The sequence below is a fragment of the Acinonyx jubatus genome, chromosome A1 (assembly GCF_027475565.1).
Source record: "Acinonyx jubatus isolate Ajub_Pintada_27869175 chromosome A1, VMU_Ajub_asm_v1.0, whole genome shotgun sequence".
NCBI classification, from domain to species: domain Eukaryota; kingdom Metazoa; phylum Chordata; class Mammalia; order Carnivora; family Felidae; genus Acinonyx; species Acinonyx jubatus.
Window position 1 is genome coordinate 160,550,195 of NC_069380.1, and position 25,367 is coordinate 160,575,561.

The following is a 25,367-nucleotide window of genomic DNA, read 5'->3' on the forward strand; positions in this document are numbered from 1 at the left end:
TATGAAAAGCCCACAGCTAATATCATCCTCAATGAGGAAAAACTGAGAGCTTTCCCCCTGAGATCAGGAACACGACAGGGATGTCCACTCTCACCGCTGTTGTTTAACATAGTGTTGGAAGTTCTAGCATCACCAATCAGACAACAAAAGGAAATCAAAGGCATCAAAATTAGCAAAGATGAAGTCAAACTTTCACTTTTTGCAGATGACATGATATTATACATGGAAAATCCGATAGGCTCCACCAAAAGTCTGCTAGAACTGATACATGAATTCAGCAAAGTTGCAGGTTAAAAAACCAGTGTTACAAAAATCAGTTACATTTTTATACACCTATAATGAAGCAACAGAAAGAGAAATAAAGTATTTGTCCCAGTTACAATTTCACCAAGAATCATAAAATACCTAGGAATAAACCTGACCAAAGATGTTAAAGATCTGTATGCTGAAAACTATAGAAAGCTTATGAAGGAAATTGAAGAAGACACACAGAAATAGAAAAACATTCCATGCTTATGGATTGGAAGAATAAATATTGTTTAAAATGTCAGTACTACCCAAAGCAATCTACACATTCAATGCAATCCCAATCAAAATTACACCAGCATTATTCTCAAAGCTAGAACAATCCTAAAATATGTATGGAACCACAAAAGACCCCTGAATAGCCAAAGTAATATTGAAGAAGAAAACCAAAGTGGGAGGCATCACAATCCCAGATTTTAGCTTCTACTAACAGAGGTGTAATCATCAAGACAGTATAGTATTGGCACAAAAGCAGACACATGACCAATGGAATAGAATAGAGACTCCAGAATTGGACCCACAAATGGATGGCCAACTAATCTTTGACAAAGCAGGGAAGAATATCCAATGGAAAAAAGTCTGTTTAACAAATCGTGCTGGGAGAACTGGACAGCAACATGCAGAACAATGAATCTAGAACACTTTCTTACACCATGCACAAAAAAAAACTCAAAATGGATGAAAGACCTCAATGTGAGACAGGAAACTATCAAAACCCTAGAGAAGAAAGCAGGTAAAAACCTCTCTGACCTCAGCCGCCGCAATTTCTTATTTGACACATCTCCAAAGGCAAGGGAATTAAAAGCAAAAATGAACTATAGGGACCTCATGAAGATAAAATGCTTCTGCACAGCAAAGGAAACAATCAACAAAACTAAAAGGCAACTGACAGAATTGGAAAAGATATTTGCAAATAACATATCACATAAAGGCTAGTATCCAAAATCTATAAAGAACTCACCAAACTCCACACCCGAAAAACAATCCAGTGAAGAAATAGGCAGAAGACATGAATAGACATTTTTCTAAAGAAGACAACCAGATGGCCAACAGGTACATGAAAAGATATTCAACATCACTCCTCATCAGGGAAATACACATCAAAAGCACACTGAGATACCACCTCACACCAGTCAGAGTGGCTAAAATGAACCAATCAGAAGACTATAGATGCTGGAGAGGGTGTGGAGAAAAGGGAACCCTCTTGCACTGTTGGTGGGAATGCAAACTGGTACAGCTGCTCGGGAAGACAGTGTGGAGGTTCCTCAAAAAATTAAAAATAGACCTATACTATGACCCAGCAATAGCACTGCTAGTAATTTATCCAAGGTATACAGGAGTGCTGATGCATAGGGATGCTTTTACCCCAATGTTTATTGCAGCACTTTCAACAATAGTCAAATTATGGAAAGAGTATATCATCAACTGATGAATGGATAAAGAACATGTGGTTTATATATACAATGGAATACTACTTGACAAAGAGAAAGAATGAAATCTGGCCATTTGCATCAATGTGGATGGAACTGGAGAGTATTATGCTAAGTGAAATGAGTTAGGGAAATACAGATACCATATGTTTTTACTCATAGGTGGGTCCTGAGAAACTGAACAGAAGACCATGGGGGTGAGGAAGGGGGAAAAAAGTTACAAACAGAGAGGGAGGGAGGCAAACCATAACGGACTGTTCAACACAGAGAACAAACTGAAGGTGGATGGGGGAGAGGGGAAAGTGGGTGATGGGCAGTGAGGAGGGCACTTGTTGGGATGAGCACTCAGTGTTGTATGGAAGTCAATTTGATAATAAATTATATTTTAAAAATTGGTCAAGAGACGTAAACAGATACCTCTTCAAAGAAGTTGAATAGATGTGAGGTAAACATAGGGCAAGATGCTTAACATCATTTGTCATTAGGGAGGTACACACTGAAAACAATGAAAGAGCACTACACAGAGAAAAGAAAATATCCAAAAAATTGACAGTAACAAAAGCTGGCAAGGATATAGAGAGGAATTTTCATTCATTACCAGCAGGAATGCAAAATGGCACAGTTACCCTGGAAAAGTTTGTCAGCTTCCTAGAAATTTAAACCTATCTTACCAAGTAATTCAGCAATCACACTCCTAGTTATTGACTTGGAAACCCAAGTCCACACAAAAACATAATGGCTTATTTGTATTGTCAGGATATGAGACAACCATGATGTACATTATTATACAAATAGAGAAACAGTGGTACATCCATGCAGTGGAATATTATTCAGTGATATAAAAAATGAGTTATTAAGCCATAAAAGGACATGGAAGAATCATAAATGCACATTTTGAAGTGAAAGAAACTAGACTGAAAAAGCTATATGAAATATAGTGTCAATTATATGCCATTCTAGGTCAGAAAGATGTATAGAAATGATCAAATGTTGAGAGGTTGCCAGGAAATTGGGGGCAGGAGGGAAGGGATGAATAGCTGATTTTTTTGGAGTGGCAAAATTATATGATACATTATGCATTAATCAAAATCCTTTGAACTTTGTGACATAAAAACCAAATCTTAATATATGCAAATTTTAAAAGGAGGTTCTGAAAATGGAAAAGAGACTGTGACAAAAGAATCTTTCCATATTACAAGCATATTAAACAACATTACTGAAGTTGGTTTGAGGGTAAAGGTGCTGACCTTACTAACTGTAGATAGGAGTTGCTTCTGTAAGACTAAGGACAAAATTAACCAAAGAAGACTGTATTCAGATTCTTAAAGTTGTGTCCCATGTGAGCACGAGGTAAAAATTATGATACTGCTATGAATGCATATTAGAACTGAACAATTAAATGCATTATAGATGTAAAAGCCATGTTTCTTAGTGTTGGAGTGGAAATTTACAGATAAACAAGAGTAGTCCAGAATGATTGAGGTGGTATTAAACTTGAGTTGAAGATATCACTATGATGGATATTCACCTATTTATAGATCTGTGCATGTACATAGGCTACTCAACAGACATAACATTTCCTTGCTCTTTCAACTGAGCGATCTAGAAGCAATGATAACCCAATACCAATGAGGATATCCAGCATTGAGACTTTCATTTCCAATACATTTCTCTAATAAAGGAACCAGAGCTTTTTGGGAAAATGACTGATTGTAGACTTCACTAGGAGATTTATAAGACAAGCCTGTGGCATCGTGTTATGCCAGAAAACAGAAATATACCAACAAAAGAAAAATACATAGCAATACACACATTTGATATGCATAGGTTAATGGAACACAGGAGGCAACTCAAAGAGATCCCAATGGCCAAAGCTGAAACAATTTGAGGGGGGAAAAAGGCAATATTAGAATTGAATTCATACTAGAATAAATCAATTATGAAATAATGAAAGTGGAAGAAAAGATAAATATTCTATGCAAAAGAATTCCAAGTAATTTATATACGTACTCTGCCTTGAGGAGGGGAGGAGAACTCCCCATTCCCTAAGACCGGGCTGTGTATGGTGACTTTCCTTCCAAAGAGTACAGTATGGAGTGAGGAAAGGGTCAGATGGGAATAACATTACAGTGGAGAAACCTGAAAATACTACCTTTAGCCGGATCATTAAGATCAACATCAACAATGACAAATCACGTTCAAAATGCATACTTTTGGTATAGTATGATGAAAATGTCAATTTACTTCTGTGATATTCCTCCCTACAACCCAATCTCTGTCTACTCATGAGGGAAACATTAGAAAAGTCCAGTAGATCAGCATCCTTCAAAATGCCTGACTCATGCTCCTCACAACTGCCAAAGCCATCACATACACACAGACACACACAAATCTGATAAAGTGTCACAGCCAAGAGCAGCTTAAGGAGATACAATGACTAAATGTAATTTAAACTGAATGGCATCCTACACACTAGGTAAAAAATAAAGGCATATGAATAAAATGTCAACTTTAATAATTATACTTGATTATTATAATAACTGTGGCATACTAACTGGGGAAACCGGGTGAGAAGTATAAACTCTTTTTACTACTTTCTCACAGCTTTTAAAAGATTTTTTGAAACAGTTGTAGGTTTTTATAAAAATGTGGCAAAAATATAGATTTAGAAGGGGAAAACTGATGAAAATATTAACTGATAAATATATATTGAAGAATTTTTAGTCCTAAAACTGAGGATATTGAGCTGCAAAGAATATCAGCCACATAACATAGTCAAATGTAAAGAATGTAAAATATATTTTATGTTTCACAGAATGTTTCATAATAATGTCTAGTACATTCAGTACAATGATATTCTGTTAAGTCTTTTTCAAAAATAGCACAAATACACAGGACAGACTGTTACTTCAATGGAAAATGTTATTTATAGTAAGTGAAGAAATTTTTATTGCTCAAAATAATTTCATGGCCATTAGAAGAAAGAGCTTATTAAAATAATATATTCAAAATTAAAAATTATTTAGGATTTTATTAAATAATCTAGAATGAAATTTAGTATTAAATAATTTAGAATTACCTTTCTTCTGTATATTCAGCAAGTGAGAGAATTTTAGACTTTGTATATGATTTATAGTTTATTAAAATTACACATGACTGTAATATGTAGGCTAATTTTCCTTGCTTAGAAAGTTCTGAGAAATGTGAGAAAAGGTAGGAGAGAGAAGAGCTCCTCACATTCAGAAGCTGGGCTGACACATCCAGGCCATTTTATTCCCCCATTTGATAAATAATCTCACAATATACCAACCTAACACCAGGTCACTGTGAGACACATATGAGTAAAAGAAAAAAAGTCACTTCATAATTTTTTTTAAGTACAAAGAAAACATGGTCACCATAACATCCACAAGAAAATGAACACTGTTTTTTACTAAATGAGTATCTCCTACTCCTTTACCCAATCATATAATTGCCCCTGCTTTCTGACCAAAACTAAATCCTAAAACAGATTCTTTCTAATACCTCTTAATGAGATATTCAACATTCCCCAATGGTGTGTGCCCTGCCTCATCAATGTGAGTGAGTACCCGACTTGCTCGCTTCTAATGTCTCCCTGGAGGTCTTTGGCTAAAAGTCATTGACAAAAATCAAGAAATTGGCACGACAAAAATAAAGAACCTTTACATTTGGGAAGATAGAATTAGTAAATTCTGCAAATTTCCGAATGTGGGGGGAAAATTACTTTGGCTTTCATACTAGTTCTTGCAGAACACTAAAATAACTTCTTAGGGGGTGCCTGGGTGGCTCACTCGGTTGAGCGTCCGACTTTGGCTCAGGTCATGATCTCACAGTCTGTGAGTTCGAGCCCCACATCGGGCTCTGTGCTGATGGCTGAGAACCTGGAGCCTGCTTCCAATTCTGTGTCTCCCTCTCTCTCTGCCCCTTCCCTGCTCATGCTCTCTCTCTGTCTCAAAAATAAATAAAAACATTAAGAAAAAAAATCTTTAAAATAAATAAATAAAATAACTTCTTAGGGCTCAACTTCTGCTCAATCTTTATTATAATAAATATATTTTCAGTTGCTGAAGGGAAGATTGCCATTTCTCTCATCCACTTGGCCAGGATCTCCCCAACTACTATTTACTGCTCTGTGTTTGACTTCCTGTTTATGAACTGTGAGCAGTACTAGTACAGAACGAGCTATTACAGAGGCTGACATAGTTCTTTATAAAACTGAAGAGTCAAATATTGCTGAACTATAAAAAGGGATCGGATCTACAGTAAGAGGCTGCCAGAATATAAGTATTAAACCCATATGTGCTTTAAAGCTCACTGTCATTATTAGAGTATATGTAAAAGTATTCCTCAAAGTTCATATTCGTATCTTGGAAGTAATAAATTCAGGGATATAGTTTCTTCTAATGATTCTAGAGGTTCTCTAGCACATTCAATTCTGTATCTAACTCCGATGCTAATACTTGGTGTAATATTGGGCAGTTATTATATACATGGTTAGTTACTCAGTTTCTTTCTTCTATAATAAGCATCCACTGCTTTAGGCATCAAAATAGACTGAACACGTTCTTAGAAGGAATAACTAAATAACTGAGTATCTATTTATTAATAAATTTTTTCATCTACTTCTCTATTTATGTATTCATTAATCTGACCAACTGCCTGTTATTTATCTCTTAAAATTTAAGTCCTTGCTTTGGCCATTTATCACCTGTGTCGCATGATTTGGAGCAAGTTACCTCTCTAACCTCTCTCACACAGCTCTCCCACTCATTGGGTCTGTCTGTGCTGGCAAAGTCTTATCTCAGGGGCTTTGCATTTGTTCCTATGTTGGGAAAGCTCTTCCCAAGATAATTATTTGGCTTCCATTCTGATTTTCTTCAGGTCTTCAGTCGAATTTGACTTTCTTCATGAGAACTTTCTTAAACCCTTCCAAAAATTTTTCCCTCTCTCCATTATATTTACGATTCTAACTCCCTTTACTGTTTAAAACACACACACACACACACACACACACACACACACACACACAATGTAAAATATATATATGTTTATTTTATATATTTTGTTTTCCTCACTTAGAATTTTCTACTAAGTAGAATTTTCTACTTAGTAGAATTCTCTACTAAGACAAAGATTTTTGTTTGTTGATTCAGTGCTACATTCCCAGTATCTAGAATGGAACTTGCCCATTGAAACCCTCATGAAAAAATTTTCAGATTCACGGAATTTGGGGGGAGGATAAAAAATACATTGCTTACCACTGAACTTTGTACAGACCATACGCTACATACATGGCATACTTAGTCTTGTAATATTTTATATAACACCACGCATAGATCTCTTGCAACGACCATAAAAGTCAAGGACTCATGACTCTCTATAAAGATACTAAGTGTTATTAGAGAAATTAGTAAGTCCTAGTCATAAACAACACTTAAATATACACAAAAATCTATATATACTCTATATTGCATGATTAGATTTTTACAATATATTTTGAGTAACTTTACTGTGATTATGAGGTTATAATTTAATTCATGAAAATTAAATGGCATTTGCATAACTATAACTCAATCATAATATTCTTCATCAAGTCAATCATTATAGGTGAGTGTAATTTTAATGAATGCAGTTAATTAATTTTAATTTTCAAATGAATGCATTTAAATAATAATTTAGAATTTTCACCTAATAAAGTAAAGCAGCACATCATTCTCTAACATTTTTAAATGAAGTATGGCTTCTTATAGGATTAACTCAGTCACTTTTTCTTAGTATTGGAATGTTAAATAAGATGCATATGATTATCAAATGGGACAAAAATAACAGCAGTGAAATCAATGTTAGTTATATGACTGAATGAATAAACTTCTTAAAATAATAAAATTGTAGCTTCCAGTTAGAAAGTATCTCATTTTTAAAAAGCATCACACACTGAAATATAAAATCATGAGTTATAGTACAACTTTCATTTTATGGAAAATGGGTATAGTATGTACACAGAAACAGTGCATAGTGGTTTCCAGTCTCTGGTTTATGTCAGAGAAAGTATTAAAAAAACTATATAATTGTGGTGAAATAAAAAAGTTTTAATAAAACATTTAAAGTGTAAATATCCTTTTCTTTATAATTTTCCAAAAATGTGGATTCATAAGTTAGAATGCGCCTCATTTAACCCTGCAAGTATGACACTGGATAAATCACCTCACCTCTCCAAACTTTATTTTTTACTTGTATAATAGCAGTATTATAACCCATATAGTATTATAACCCATATAATAATAGCAGTATTATAACCCATATATAATAGCTACATAACTTTTTGAATAAGTATTTAATAAATATTAGTAACAGAAGTAGTTGTAGTTAGTGGTTGTATTTGCAATAAAGGAAAGATGATGCTTACTATGTAATCCTTGATACATCTTTCCCTCACATTTATGAGTCTTGCATCAAGGGAATGGGAGTACCTGCATGCAGGCTGGATAGAGAATCTTCTAGCATACCCAGGAAGCAGCACTGCACTAGCTGTGTGGCTTACCGTCCACAAGACTGGAAAAAAATCTATTCCACTTGTCTCAAATTAGAATATGGAATTCAGAGTAATCTAATGAACACGTAATCTATGCACAAGGAAAAGGAAATGAGTGTGGCACCCACCATGTTATCACTCTGCACACGATGTTACCTGATGTCTATAAATCATCTAAATTGTGTAATCTATAAATTCTAAATCTTGTAATTTATAAATCTTGTAAATTTAATTTTGGTGTTACTATACCACTGACCAACCTATTATACAATTAAAAGTTAGTTTACAGAAGGAAGTGTAGCAATTTGCTGTACTACTTAGAAAATAAAGTTGTTTAAAATCAGACATTATGCCATTCTGTATTCTGGCTAAGGAAAATTTCTGCTATGGGTATTCACATAAGCTAGTTTCCAAATTAAATAGGACTGAAAACAAACTCATACTGACAGTTACTATCTCTTTTGCAAGGAAATGTAGATTATGATTTTATTTTACTGTTCTCTCTTAAAACATATTCCAAACATAACTATTTCAACCCTCAGTAGCATTAAATGTAGGAATATAAACATTTTAAAAGTAGTTTCAAATCAATTTATCAATTCCAGGTATGCCAACAACTTCCTTAGAGATATAGGAGATATTTAATTAACAGCTATATTTTATAAAACAACACACTGAAAATGTAAATGAGAAAAGGAAAACAATCAGAAAGCTGGATTATAGCAAGTAATGGACCACAGTGTCTCTTTTGGTATCACTAGAGATCACTTCCAAATAGTCAGTATCTCTTTGTGGATATCGGGCAGTTCTCCGCTATACTGAAAGTTCTCATTTTCAGTTACTATTCTCATCCAGGGTGTGATAGTAAAAGTTGACAAAGTTATTAAAAGTCTGACTTAAAATGGACGACAACATTGAATTCCAACTTTTACTTCTGCTAAAATGTCTCCAAATCAGGAACCTAGATAGCTCAGTCAGTTATACATCAGGGTCTCAATTTCAGCTGACTTCATGATCTCACCATTCACAGGTTTGAGCCCCACATCAGGCTCTTCACTGAGGGCACAGAGTCTGCTTGAGATTCTCTGTCTCCCTCTCTCACTGCTCCTCGCCTTCTCGCACTCTCTCTCAAAAGTAAACATTTAAAAAATAATAGAATGTGTCCAAATCATCCATTTTTATCCAATTTGTAGCATTGTTTTATATTTTAAACTGTTCATAATCTGCACTGAGCTCAACAACGTCTTTGGGCAAAATAGATGACAGAGCCCTCACATCAGTTTTGCAGTTTTAGTTTTAAATTGGGTTGAGAAATTGATATGACACTTATTCTGAGGAACCTCTAAAGGTATATGCTGGAGTTTTATTGAATGACATAAACCTTTTCTCCTCATATTTTTGATTCTATGATTATAAAACCACATTTTAGCTTCATCAATTTAAAGACATTGCTTTATGAAAATTTTTAAATAGGCTGTACTATCTTAATTTTCCTCTCAATAGGTTTATTTTGACTTTAATTAATGTTTCCTTCTTAAATAAAATACCATTTGATACATTCATTTTCAAAATAATACACAGTAATGATATTTCCTATTTTCTTTTAATTAAACAACTTGAAACTTACTCCTATAGCTGTATTTATCTCTAATCCATTCCTTCTAAATAATGTGTAATTCTCCATCTTTTGCATTTACCCATGTCATCTACCTTGTAGATGTAAATGACAGACACCTTGGGGTGTCTGGTGGCTCAGTTAAGCATATAACTCTTGGTTTCAGCTCACATCATGGTCTCACATTTGTGAGATTGAGCCCCACATCAGGCTCCATGCTGAGCATGGAACCTGGTTGGGATTCTTTCCCTCTCTTTCTCTGTCTCTGTCTCTCTCTGTCTCTGTCTCTCTCTGTCTCTCTTTTAGAAGTAAATAAAACATAATATAAAATTTAAAAAAAACAAATGATATACACCTAATTTGACTCCAATTTGCCTCCTGAAATTAGGGTACAAATAGAATAGGGTTACCCACAAGGCAACGGGTACAAAATTTAAGGATGCTCTCACTCTCAGAGCAAGTACACTACCCTGTGCTCATGTCTTACATGACCTTGAGAGTCAGTGCCTCAAGTTTTGCACCCAAGCTGCCCCTTACTTCATTTTAGTCCTCAACCAAGTCTTCCTAAAAGAACACACAGTATTTCTCCTTCTGACTTTATGGGAGGATGTTTTGGGATTTTATACCCATACAAGAACTGCTGTATCATGGTTTATATGTATACATCAACTGACTCAATGATACTACATTACTGTCCATATGTTTACAACAACCTACACTCCATGATGTACATGAAGTTTTGTATCATATTGTTGCATTAGCATTATTTATCACCCTAATACCAACCACTCTAATGGTTCTAAAGTGATATTTTATGATTACTAATAATTCTGTGACTTCCCCTTATTTGTGCTTGGTAGTTCTTTTTACTTTAATCTTTTGAAAATGCCTTCTCATATCTTTCACACCTATTTGAACTGGAATTGCTCTTTTCATAAGAATTTCTCATATTCCAGGCATTGATTTTTAGTTGATCTTAGATATACAAGTATCTTCCTCCAAATATTATTTATTAACTTTGAACATAGTGCACTTTATTGGGACTTCGTCAAGATAAAAAGTTTCTGTACAGTGAAGGAAACAACAAAACTAAAAGGCAGGCTACAGAATGGGAGAAGATATTTGAAAATGATATATCTGATAAAGGGCTAGTATGCAAAATCTATAAAGAACTTATCAAACTCAACACCCCCAAAATAATCCAGTTAAGAGTGGGCAGAAGGTGAGTCACCTGGGTGGCTCGGTAGGTTAAGCGTCTGACTTTGGCTCATGATCTCACTGCTTATGAGTTTGAGCCCCACATCAAGCTCTGTGCTGACAGCTCAGAGCCTGGAGCCTGCTTCAGATTCTGTCTCCATGTCTCTGCCCTCCCCTGCTCACGTTCTCTCTCTCTCTGTCTCTAATATAAAATAAAACATAAAAAAATGAAAAATGAAAAAAATGAAATGGGCAGAAGACATGAACAGACATTCCAAAGAAGTATCCAGATGGCTAACAGACACATGAGAAGATGCTCAACATCACTTATCATCAGGGAAATACACATCAAAACCACAATGAGAAACCACCTCAAACTTGTCAGAATAACTAAAATTAACAGTATAGGAAATAACAGATATTGGCAAGGATGTGGAGAAAGGGAACCTTCCTACACTGTTGGTAAGAATGCAAAGTGGATACAAAACCCAAAGGATACAAAACCCAAAGGATACAAAATACAGATTTGAAGGGGCACATGCACCCTGATGTTTTTAGCAGCATTATCAACAATAGCCACACTATGGAAACAGCCCAAATATCCATCAGCTGATGAGTGGATAAAGAAGATGTGGTACATATACACACTAAGGGGCTACTTTATTATTTGGGTCATTTATATACTCAGTAATTTCAGCTCCCCCAGTTAGTAGTTTTGAAAACATACACTTGTGCTGTAGAAGTCTATTGAGGAAGGTAATAGAATTACACAATTTTTAATCTTTCCTCTTTTTTTCTTCTATTTCTTCTTTTTTCCACTTCTCTCCCTATTCTTCTAAAACCAGTTTTTTAACTCTTCAGGTTGTAGTTCAGAAAATTATGCAGTAATTACTGCTCCTTATGTGACATTGCATAAATAAAAAGACACAGTATACTTAAATGAAAATGATTCCATTGCTCCCATTCTAAAATATACCACATAGTAAACCAAAAGATTTAACTGCATATTCCATCATATTTGGCTATTATGTCTTCATTCCATTTTCACAGATCATTATCAATTTCCTTAAATGTGTTTTTTGTTGTTGTTGTTGTTATTGTTTTTTGTTTTGTTTTTTTGTTTTGTTTTGTTTTTTGAGAGAGGGAGAGAGAGAGAGCATCCATGATCAGGGGAGGGGCAGAGAGAAAGGGAGACAGAGAATCCTGAGCAGGTTCTGTGCTGTCAGCACAGAGCCCAATGAGGGTTTGACCTCAAGAAGTGTGAGATTGTGACCTGAGCTGAAATCAAGAGTTGGACGCTTAACTGACTGAGCCACCCTGGTGCCCCTCATTATCAATTAAAGAAGCATAACTATTCATCTCCCACTAGGTTCACATAATACTATAATAATAATGATAATTATCATTTAATTGACAGTATGTTGCACAATACTGTATTAAATGTAATTGTCAGAATCAGGTAGGTTTTGCTATAGTAACAAGTCCTCAAATATCAGGGACTTAGTACTATAAAAATTTCTCATTTATGAAAAATTCAATGCAGCTAGTTAGGGATTTCCCTCAATTTCTTGATGTCTGCTCCCCAGGGTTTCTAGAATTGCCTAGGCAGGGCCAGAGAGAGAAGAAAGAAAGGAAGAAACACACTAACTCTTAATGCTTGAAACTAGACGTGTGATACATCCCTTCCTCTCACATTCCCATTTGCCAGAGCTCAGCCCCACGATCCCACAATAATGCCAAATTAGGCTTATGAATGTTGCCGTCCTGTCATCTTCTGAGAAAGTGAAAATAGTCAGTTGAACAATTAGAACTGTCATTACTGAGTGAATAAAATGTTCTCCTTTTAAATCCATTTCTATTACTATGAATTTACTCTCATGGCTCCTAACTGCAATATTAGACTTTATTCCAAAATCAGGGCTACTTTCTCCACCTAAATAATCTGGGATTATTGCAAAGTTTTAAAAGATAATGTGTTCCCAGAAATAGATTAGCTAACTGGCCATCATCATGTGACATTTAGCTCTACTTCAATATTTTCTCTCAGACAAAAACTCCAAGAAACTCTTTTTCTTGGGGTAGGGGAGGCTGCCATGCCCAGATTCAGAAAGGTGATGGTGCCCACAGCTACATTAGCCTTAACTATCCAATGGAAACAGAAATAAAGGGAAGGTGCTAGCAGTCATCATTAGGATGATAATTGTAAAGCGTAACATGAGGGCTTTCATAACGATGAAAGTTTAGAAAGGCAACTGAGAAGATAGAAATGAGCAAAGACAAGAATGAACAGTTCCAGCAAAAGAAAGAAGATAATAGACGAACTGAGTTGAAAAATAACAGATGGAACCTCACCATCTCTAACAATACACAAGTTTGAAGAAAACTTTTCCCTCTCTTATTTCTCTTCCCTTTCTCTCCTTTATCTTGCTTTGTTTGTTCTTCTCCTCTGGCATTGGTCTTTTTTCACATATATATAAAAATAGAATTGAGAATTCTCTTGCTTTTCAAAGCTTAAAAGGATGATTTCAGTCTTCAAATTTAGTAAACTTACTAGATTAATCTTTGTTAAGAGGTAAAAGTAGGGAGAAACAAAATAAACAAAAACATTCAAGTGTCTCCCTAATTCCTCCCTCATTCCTCCATCCTGACCTTCTTTTTTTTTTGGACACTCTCTTTGTCACCTCCATAAAAGCAACTGGATGAATAGCAGTCAATGACCTTTCCTTAGTGAGAGGGATGAAACTACAAAATCAGGCCTTTAATCTGAACCTCAAAAGAAAGCCCATTTCAGGCAGGCATAGACCTAAGGGTTGCACCTTGAATGCCTGACACACCTATATATCGCACTATTTTTAGTGACAACATCCAAAGTAATTTTAGCACTTGATAAAGACCAAAATGACTTCACACAACATTACCATTAGAGCATTTCATGCTACCATAAAAGAGGCACTAATTACCACAGGAAGTCAGGGACAGCTTTATATTTTTCTCTATAAAAGACATAATACATTATAAACTCCATAGTTAGCATCATTCTGTCATGAGTTCTTTTTAGATTTAAATATAGACTACTTCCATTTGCAAAGCTCATGTCTGAAGAATCGTGAATGACCTATTTTCACTATAAGCATTTCTTTAAAAGTGATATAAGGAACTTATTTCAGTCGCCAAACAAAAATGTTCACTTGTGCTAAGTCAACAGGGAGAATTTCTTATCCAAGCCTCCAATTTTCTACTTGATTCTTTATCACCAACAATGAAGCTTTCTTGCATGTGGAAAGAATCTAAACCTGGTAACTTTCAGTGGCAATGCTACAAAAGGTGTCTTCCTATTGTAGGCACTAAACCTAGATAGAAGAGGAGGAAAGAGTTTTATTTTATTGTATTACTACAAATCGCTGCCTTGAGATCATGGTACTTCTGGGATAGAATAAGATCAAATGTTTTAAACTCTATTTTTACTATACTGTAATTTAAAAATAAAAATTCTATAAGGCCCTTCACATGAGAATACTTTTCATGAGATCAGAAGGACAACAAACGAACACCACATGCATTATGTAAATAGTAAGTGCAACACTGGATGAAGTACAAGTATGTTCATCGTGGGCTAAATACAATCATACTTTGAATGTAGTCTGTTGTTTCTTCCAATGTTTACTTCTATTCTAGGCAATTTTGAATTCCAGTCCATTTTTCTCTTCCAAAGCCAAGCCACAATTTGTCAAGTTATTATATTTTATCATAGATCTACGTTATCAGTGTGTATTTAGTGAATATTAACACAATAATAATTATATGTTGCGTATGTGTAAATGTTCAACAAATGCAACTCAAATGCAAGTGAAAATTATTCTCATATATTTCTAACTTAAAGCAATACAATTCTGAGCTTAGAGTCAAAAAGTAACCCCTTAATATCTTATACAGTTTACCCTTGAACAACATGGATGTGAACTACATGGGTCCACTTAAATCCAGATTGTTTTTTATGCAATACAGTGCTATTAAATGTATCTTCTCTCCCCTGTGATATTCTTAATAATATTTTCTGTTCTTTGACTTACCTTATTGTAAGAATACAGTATGTAATGCATATAACACACAAAAAAATACATGTTAATCAACTATTTATGTTACTGGTAAAGCTTCTGGTCTTTAGGCTATTCATAATTAAGTTTTTGAGGAGTCCCAAGTTATACATAGATTTTCCACTGCACAGGGCGTAATTCCCCTAACCTACATATTGTTCAAGTATGAACTGTAATAATGACTGACACAGGACTTGACATTATTGCCTCATTCAAAGTCTGGGAGTAAAATAGAACAAAATAAAAGTAAAGTTAAAGACTTGGCATTAAAAATTTAACTATTAATTATAATAGTTATTAACAGTATTGTAAGGTATAATTTTTATAAAAGTGTACTTCCCAGATGTAGTAGTCTTAGAAATAAATGGATGAGTATAGAAAACAATTCTTCTATGTTTGTCACATTAAAAAGAATCTATATTGCTATTTCAAAATTTACATCTCAGATCCTTTCCACTAGTAATCCTTAAGGAAGTAAAATAGTGAAAAATGAGTATTATGTATTCATTAAATGCCAACTATGTGGCACTGTACTCTTTGCTTGGAATTCAAATATGAAACACATTCTCCTTGCCTTTAAGGGGAGTATTTGGGAATAAGCAAAAAATATACACATAATTCCAATTCAACATAGTAATTTATATTGCCAACTTCTTCTAATTGGCATGAAACTAAATAAAAATAGAAGAGTTAGCAGGTATTATACACTGAGTTCTTTAGGTTGTGGGCTCTACTAACCTACGTAGAAAAAATGGGTATACAAAGGTAAAATCCAGCTAATATTCCACACGCAGAGCAAGGCACCTTGGCTTTGGATCTTGTCTGTGAACTTTGTTAGATTCAGGTAAAGATTCCTTATGGACTAATGACAGCCCTAAGTTTTAAGGCCTCCATTAGTGGGCATGCTATAAGAAATCTGCTTCTATAAAAGATCCCTAGTGTTTGGTTGGCAGCACGTACACAAAATTGGAATGATTCAGAGAGCTTAGCATGGTCCCTGTTTAAGAATGACACACAAATTTGTGAAGAATTCCATATTTTTACATACCTTATTCATGAATAAGAAGAATTAATATTGTAAAACTGGCCACACTACCCAAAGTGATCTACAGATGCAACATAATTTCCATCAAAATGTCAAAGGCATTCCTCACAGAAATAGAAGAAAAAATTCTAAAATTTGTGTGGAACGGCAGAAGAACCTGAGGAGTGAATACAATCCTAAGAAAAAAAGAAAAAAGCTGAAGGCATCACACTTCCTGATTTCAAACTATATTTCAAAGTGTTAGTAATAAAAACAGTAAGGTGACTGCACAAAAAACAGACACATAGTTTAATAGAACAGAATAGAAAGCCCAGGATTAAATTCTAGCATATATGGTCAACTACTATGTGATAAGGAAGCCAATGAGGAGAGGATAGTGTCTTCAACAAATGGTGCTGAGAAAACTAGAGAAACACAGGTGGAACAAGGAAACTTCTATCTCATACCACTCACAAAAATTAACTTGAAATGGATCAAAATCATAAACATAAGAATCGATACCATAAACTCCTAGGAGAAAACATAAGAAACAAGCTCATCAATATTGGTCTTGACAATGATTTTTTTTTTTTTTTTGGACAGGACACCAAAGTACAAACAACAAAAGCAAAAATTAATGAAAGGGAATACATTAAACTCAAAACCTTCTGCATGGCAAATGAAACAATTAAAATGAAAAGACAATGTAGAGAATAAAAAAAATTTTCCACAAACAATATACTAGATAACAGAGCACCTGGGCGGCCCAGCCGGTTAAGCATCCGACTTGGGCTCAGGTCATGATCTCATGGTTTGTGGGTTCAAGCCTCACATCGGGCTCTGTGCTGACAGCTCAGAGCCTGGAGCCTGCTTCAGATTCTGTGACTCCCTCTCTCTCTGCCCCTCCCCTGCTCGTGCTCTGTCTCTCTCTCAAAAATAAATAAACATTAAAAACAAATTACTTAATTAAAACAACAATATATTGGATAGGGGGTTAACGCCCAAAATATATGGCAAACTCACAGAACTTAATAATAATTTTAAAAATCTAATTTAAAATTGGCCAAAGAACTGAAACATTTTTCCAAAGAGGGCAAAAAAAGGCCAAGAGGCTCATGAACAGATGCTCAACATCACTAATCATCAGGGAAATGCCTATCCAAACCACAATGAAATTTTTACCTCACACCAGTTAGAGAGTATCTATCATCAAGAAGTCAAGAACAATAGGTGTCAGCAAGGACATGGTAAAAAGCACCCCTTCTACACTGTTGATAGGGATGTAAGTTGATCTAAATACTATGGAAAACCATAAGCAGGTTCTTCAAAACATTAAAAATATGTCTACCATATGATCTGGCAATTCCACTTCTGAATGTACATTCAAAGAAAATTAAAACTGGATTTCAAAGAGATATACCACTCCCATTTTTATCATAGCATTATTCACAATAGCTGAGATATGGAAACAACCCATTAATGGATCAAAAACATATGGTGTATACATATTCACAATGGATGACCCTTGCCATTTTCTGCAACATGAATGGGCCTTGAACACATTATGCTAAGGTAAGTCAGACAGAGAAAGTTAAGTACTATGTGATATAATTTGTATATGGAATCCAAAAAAAAAAAAAAAAAAAACTCAAACCTTTAAAAAATTAAGAATACAATGGTAGTTACCAGAAGATGGTGGCTGGGAAGATAAGACCGATAGTGTTTAAAGGTATAAACTTGTAATGATTAGGGGCACCTAAGTGGCTCAGTCAGTTAAGGGTCTGGCTCTTGATCTCAGCTCAGGTCATGATCTCGCAGTTCGGGGGATCAAGCCCCATCATAGGACTTTGTGCTGACAGCACAGAGCCTGCTTTGGATACTCTCTCTCCCTTTCTCTCTGCCCCTCCCCTGCTCGCTGTCTACCTCTCAAAATAAATTTTAAAAATTAAAAGAAAAATAGTTTAAACCCTTTAATGAGTAGTAAAGCCATAGAGATCTAATGTACAATATAATGAATGTAGACAATATTATACAATAATTAATATAATGTGATAAACATTACAGTGTCAATCATATTACAATATATAAATATATCAAAATAACTCACTGTATGCCTTAAATTTACACAATGTTATATGTGAAATTTAGTCAATAAAAAAGACACCTATATCAACAAAACAAAATAGAGTGACAAAAAATAAACCCACACATATATGGTCAATTAACTTATGACAAAGGAGACACAAATATACAATGAGGAAAGGATACGCTCTTCAGTAAATAGCGCTGGAAAAACTGGACAGCCACATACAAAAGAACACTTATGGACACTTTTGTTACACCATATACATAAACATTAACTCGATATAGAGTTAAAGACTTTACATATCCACCTAGTGTGATTAGACTTAATATCGCACCACTTCACGCAAACTCTAACAACAGCATAATTCTTTCATACTCTAACCCAAGTTGTATGCAAAATACCTTTTCCTGACTTCCTTGGTAGTGATTAGACATACTAGAAGGCTTGAAAATTAAGTGCAGATAATTGTTAAACAATGTCTTGCTTTAAAACTATCCTGCCCCAGGATGTAAAGGCTTTGTTCTTCTATAGACAGTTTTGAGACAAACACTGGACTCAAAGGTTGGCAGGTCCTCAGGAGGCCTGGATTTCTTATTTTTCTGCTCTTTGCCAGCCTTTCCCATGGGACACTATATCACATGCTATCATTCAGGGGCCCTCATTGTATTAAAAATATTCTGAAGCATCAAGAAGACCAAGAGAGACAAACTTCCATTCTATATTTTTTAAGTGTTTTTTTTTAATTTTTAATGTTTATTTATTTTTGAGAGAGAAAGAGACAGAGTGCAAGCAGGGGGAAGGGCAGAGAGAGAAGGAGACTCAGAATCTGAAGCAGGCTGCAGGCTCTGAGCTGTCAGCACAGAGTCTGATGCGGGGCTCGAACTTAGGAACTCTGAGATCATGACCTGAGCTGAAGTCAGACACTTAACCTACTGAGCCACCCAGGTGCCCCTATATTTTAAAACTTTTTAATGTTTATTTATATTTGAGAAATAGAGACAGAGTGTGAACAGGGGAGGGGCAGAGAGAGAGGGAGACAGAATCCAAAGCAGGCTCCAGGCTCTGAACTGTCAGTGCAGAGCCCGATGCAGGGCTCGAACCCATGAAGCCCGAGATCATGACCTGAGCCGAAGTTGGACTTTTTACCAACTGAGCCACCGAGGAGCCCTTCCATTCTATACTCTACCAAGGGTTTCCCTAATTTCCATTTTCTAATGTGAGAAATGCTCCCAGTTTTACCTAGCACCTTGAGGTAACTGAGGCATTGATGGATCTTCTTAATCTTCTGAACAGACTTATCATAGGAGCTTGACCTTCCCAATTGCACAGGAATTGCTTTCATCTCTATCACAAGGGGATTCAGGAAGAATATAATTCATAAGGTTTCCTAAGAATCCAACTCTGAATGAAACTAATGAGGAAAAATCTAAATTGTCCATGGATCAAAAAGGAAGCAAATACTCTTAAAAAGCTTTCTCACCAATAGCTAGAAATATCTTTAAAATGGTCTCAGCTTTTTGCATTAGTGGCCCATTCTCCAAGCTCCAGCAGTGATGTGGAGGGGCCTCCCTAGGCCCTTCCTCAGGATACAGTTTGCTCTCATACCTCCCCGAGAAACTGATTTTAATCAATGATATTTCCAGGATTCAAACCCTGATTTCTGCCAAAGACTACATTTTGGTTGGTTGGTTGGTTGGTTGGTTGGTTTTTTGTAAATATCAGCTTGACCAGAACTGATCTGTGGACATATTAGGCTTAAATTTGACATTGTTTTCAACAGACTATAACACACAAAGGCTCATCTATGGGGTCAGAAAATAAAATAATATGTGATGAGCACTGGCAACAAGCATAAGTAAATATTGGAAAGCAAATAGTTTTAGACACTGAAATGCCTTGAGATGAGTATTGTTAACCAGATGGGGATTCACATACAGGCAACGAAACTTGAATACTTAGAGTAAGGAATGTGGAATAAAATAAAATGTGCAACCACATACTAATGATAAATTAGTAAAAGTAAGGTAAAAGTAAAATACAGTAATTTGAATTCAATTAATTTGAACAGAGTTCAGTGATTACTTTTTAAATAAACACTCATGGAGCAAATACAATTTATAAGAAAATATATTGAGAGTAGTATATGTAGGATAAGAATGAACAAAGAAAAAAATATTCCCACAGAAACTAAGAGGTACTATCTTTCTTAAATGTTTACATTCTAAAGACATAATTCTCAGGTCCTTGAGAAATCTGTTTCTGGCCTATGAAGCTAACAAAATGTTTATTTTGCTTCTGAAAAAAATAAATATATATTTCCAAAAGATAGTGAATGAACCTAAAATTACAGGTTTTTAAAGTAAATCCTCTAATAAAAGGGAGGAGAGAGAAGTCCCTCCTCTCATTTTCAGTATGAAAAACTAAGCCTCTTATTTTTAATTTGTATTTGTCATTACACTACCAAGTCCTACTGCAAGTTCTGAGGTTCCACAAACAACATAAAATCATTGCTCTTAAAGAATTCACACTGCATCAGAATAATAGTTTAATCTGAGCACTATGTTCTTTGAGACCATAACATATTAAAATGTTAGTAGAGACCGGCAAATATGAATGTAGTGGATATGGCAGGGCATTCAACATCCGTTTGAATTTCCCATAGTGTATTTTCTGCACTAAAGAATCGCTAAGCTGAAAACTAATCATCCACACTCCCTTGCAGCTACATTTCAAAGGCAGCAATGAAGCAGAGACCATTTCTCCATTTGCTGATTGCTGTTCTCAAGTGACATTACAGAGGCACTACAGTGGTTTGTAATGACATATAATTGTCTGTATGTTGGCATTATGAGTTTCAAGAGGCAGATGTGGTGGAGGGGGCAGGGTGGGAAGTTGCTATTTTCTATCATAGATTGAAACTAGGACAGTGAGGTCTTGAGTCTAACAATTTCCAAAGCAACATCCTGATTCTCCACCTTACCAGAGGGAGAATTTTACCCAAGTACCCGTTCAGTGATCTTGTTCAAAAAGATATTCCTGGTGTCCAGAGCCATTCCTACAGCCCCTTCAAAATTCTGTAAGACATAAATTCTCCCTAGGCTAAATCTATTTCTATTTAAAAGCTCTAGAGTAGGGCCTGTTTCCTATAATTTAGTCTCTGGTCTTAAGTCAAGTGTTTTATTTTGTTTTAGTTGGTCTTTTGCATACTGAAAGCACTAATACAGAAACCTAACAATAATATGGAGAAAAGAAGTATCCTTCCAAGAAGATTTTATTAAAATATTAATCCAGGATGAAATACCCAAAACTATAAATGTTCTTAAAAATTACATTTATGGGGCACCTGGGTGGCTCAGTCGGTTAAGCATCTGACTTCAGCTTAGGTCATGGTGTCATGGTTTGTGGGCTCAAGCCCTACATCAGACTCTGTGCTCACAGCTCAGAGCCTGGAGCCTGCTTCAGATTCTGTGTCTTCTCTTCTCTCTGCCCCTCCCCTGCTCATGCTCTGTGCCTCTCTCTCTCTCTCAAAAATAAATAAACATTAAAATTTAAAAAAATTACATCTATAATCATATATTTGTTACTTTAACAAGTACAGTATATCTTAGGCTCATTAAAGTCAATAGTTATTTTCTCTTTACAATGTTTTACATATGATTAACATGCAAGATCAAAGATAAATATAGATATAGCAAATATAAATTCAGAAATGTTTTCTTTTTAATCTTTATTTTTTTTAAACAAGGCAAACAGTAAAGAAATATAAGTAGGTCAAAAAATTCAGAGTTAAGTATACTGCCCTCTTATTTATTCCATTATTTGCAAAGTAGCAGAAGCTACCTCTTGTGTCACAAGACCATTTTACCAACTAATAAGCTTATGGCAATAGCTCATGACCTGGTTTAAACAACAAACCAAAATATTTTTTTAAGTTCAGTACATACTGTAACAAAACTAGTTTTAAACGCAAAGGATAAAGGCAAACTATAGATTTCAAGAACATACTTTTTTACTCATAGTTCATGCATATTCAATTCCATCAGTATGGATGCTTATGAAATAGAAGCATAAGTGCAGATAAATATAATTGATTTATAAAGCAGTTTTTAACAAAGGCCAATAATGAACATTAAGAATCCTGATAAATATTTCATCTCTAGACTCCCGGGGAAGACAGCAGAATAGAAGGATCCTAAACTCACTTCTTCCCATGGACCCAACTAGATAACACCCCTATTAGTGTAAACAATCCAAAAAATGCCTGGAAGACTGGCAGAACAGAATATCCGCAACTAAATGCAGAGAAGAGGCCACACTGAATGCTGATAAGAAAAGCAGAAAATGCCAGCAGGAAACAAACTGGCCCATAAGAATGTCCTTGGAAGAGAAGATCACTGCAAGCATGGGAAAAGGAAAGGAGAAGACCCTACTCTCAGGCACCTCAGTATTGGGGGACCAGAAATGAGAAGATGAATCCCCATGATATTTGGCTTTGAAAACCAGAGGATCTTAGTTTTGCAAGTTTTTATAATCAGTGGGGCTTAACACCTGGAATTTTTAAAGTGGTGGCTCAGCTCTGGGAAACCCGGTGGGCAACAGGACACTGAGTCCCAGCCCTTAAAAAGACAACAGAACAAAGAACCTGGCTGCGAAACAGCACAAGCTGAGTAGTTTTAAAATTAACTGAGGAATACAGGAAGGAAATCTACTTGCTAATCTTGATATGTGCTGGAGGGGCAGGGATCTTCAGGAGACTTCTCCACGAACAAAAGAGCTGGCATGCACCTTTTCCCTTCCCCACCCCACAGCCTACATACCCGGACCCTGTAGGAACCAGCAGGAACACTGTCTACTCCCACACTCTCCTGCAGAACCAGTGCCTCCAACCAGGCTTCCACAGGAGTTCTCCAAAAGGGCTACACATCCCCTCCCGCTGCAGACTAGCACAAATGTTACTAGCACCGTGTGCTCCACCCCTGGTCTCCTGTACACCTGCCCCCTCCAACACACCCTCAACAGGAGTCCATCCACAGCAGCATCACAAATTTGACATCTTGTAAGCAGCCTGACGGAGGCCTGCACCGCTCCAAACTGACTCCTTCTCTGGGGAGAAAGGAAGATCATCACACACACCAGCTCCACTGCAGCCCCAGCAGTGGGCTGGGGACAGATATCTTGTCCCACTGCAGGACCCACTCACCAAAAAAAGTAACTCAAGAGACAACACAGGGAGAGTGCCCGTGGTTCAGTGTGACAGCAGCTCTGACAAATGCCTGATCTGATCCAATTCAAGCCCAAGGCAGCCCCAGACTAGCCTATTAACAATACAGGGACCAAACCCTGTCCACAACAGGCAAAAAGCACCATTGAAGATGATGGAGCAGAAGGGAAAAGTGGCTCAACCAAAACAGCAGCATACACAAAACACACATGGGACACTCCCCGGCGGTGCCAGGTTCTGGGGAACAGGGGACACTACACTGCAGGGCAATACAGGACCTTTCCTTCACAAGGCCACAATTTTTTTTTTTTTAGAGACAGAGATAGAGCATGCATGTGGGAGCACAAGTAGGGGAGGGACAGAGAGAGAGGGAGAAAGGGAATCCCAAGCAGTTTCTGTGCTGTCAGCACAGAGCCCCACATGGGGCTTGTTCTCACAAACCCATGAGATCATGACCTGAGCTGAAATCAAGAGTTGGACGCTCAACCACCTGAGCCACCCAAGCACCCCAACGCCACTACTTTCAAGAGCAAGAGACACACTTGACTTTCCTAAAGAATAGAAACATACACAGAGTATTAGATGAAAGGGAAGACAGAGGAACATGTCCCAAAACAAAGAACAGGACAAAATCACAGCAAGCGAGCCAAATGAAACAGACACAAGCAATATGCCTGAATTTAAAGTAAAGGTCATAAAGATACTCACTGGACTTGAGAAAAAAATTTGGGACCTCAGACCTTCAATAAAGACAAAAAAATAAAAGAACTAAGCAGAGATAAAGAACTCAGTAACTGAAATAAAAAACACACTAGAGGGAATCCATAGTAGTCTAAAAGAAAAGGAAGAATGGATCAGTGACCTGGAATGGAGCGCAATGGAGTGAATGGAAAGCATTCACACTGAACAGGACAAAAATAAAACAATAATAAAAAATGAGAACAAGTTAAGGGAACTTAGCAACACCATCAAGCCTAATTCCATTCACATTATAGAGATTTCAGAAGAGAGAGAAAAGGGGGCAGAAAATTTATTTGAAGCAATAATAGCTAAACACTTCTCTAATCTGAGAAAGGAAACAAATCTAGATCCAGGAGTCAGAGAAACCCCCAACAAAACCAGCCTAATGAGGTCCACAACAAGACACATAGTAATTAAAATGGCAAGAAGTCATGATAAAGAGAATTTCAAAAGCAGCAAGAGGAAACAAAACAGTTATTACTCGAAGGTACAGATATTTGCTAGTATCAAGTAGTAGTCAATGATCATTAAATATTTAACCTATTATTAAATATGACTTATTTAACTGTCAGCAGCAAACAGAGGAGTAAAAATGATTAAATATTACCATACTCCTAACTTCCGTGTTGTTTGAAAAGTAAAAGAGGGAGTTAAAAAGGGGAGGAGAGCATAAGGAGAGATTATAGACGACAGAAGTAAAAAACAAACAAACAAACAAACAAACAAAAAAACCCTACAGCCATGGATATCTACCTAACATTATATATTCACTCCCGTAATTGTTATTTTTCTATCTTGCATATATTTCAGTCAATCAACTACTCCTGCACAAATAATTCCTATAGCATATATGAAATTTTAAGAACATAATGTTTGGTTTTCTTGAAACTTCATGATGATTGTAACTCCCCCAGGAGATAATGTAGAATATGGTGCCATTTTATAAATATAGATAGGAGAAAAATCAGCCTCTGAAGCTGAAATTCCAATAATAAATAGCTGAAGATTAATATTTGTACTGTATGCCCTCGGTATTCTCTGAAATTTTTCCAAATGCATATACCACATTTGAAAATAATTTTGATCATCTAAGAAATTTA

General features: G+C 35.8%; 1 non-coding gene across 1 annotated transcript; it reads left to right on the forward strand.

The window, feature by feature from the left end:
- The first annotated feature begins 16,133 nt into the window (after window positions 1–16,133).
- LOC113594819 (U6 spliceosomal RNA) lies at window positions 16,134–16,237 on the forward strand. The gene has a single exon (XR_003415264.1). It is a non-coding gene; the product is annotated as a U6 spliceosomal RNA (small nuclear RNA).
- Window positions 16,238–25,367: the final 9,130 nt, after the last annotated feature.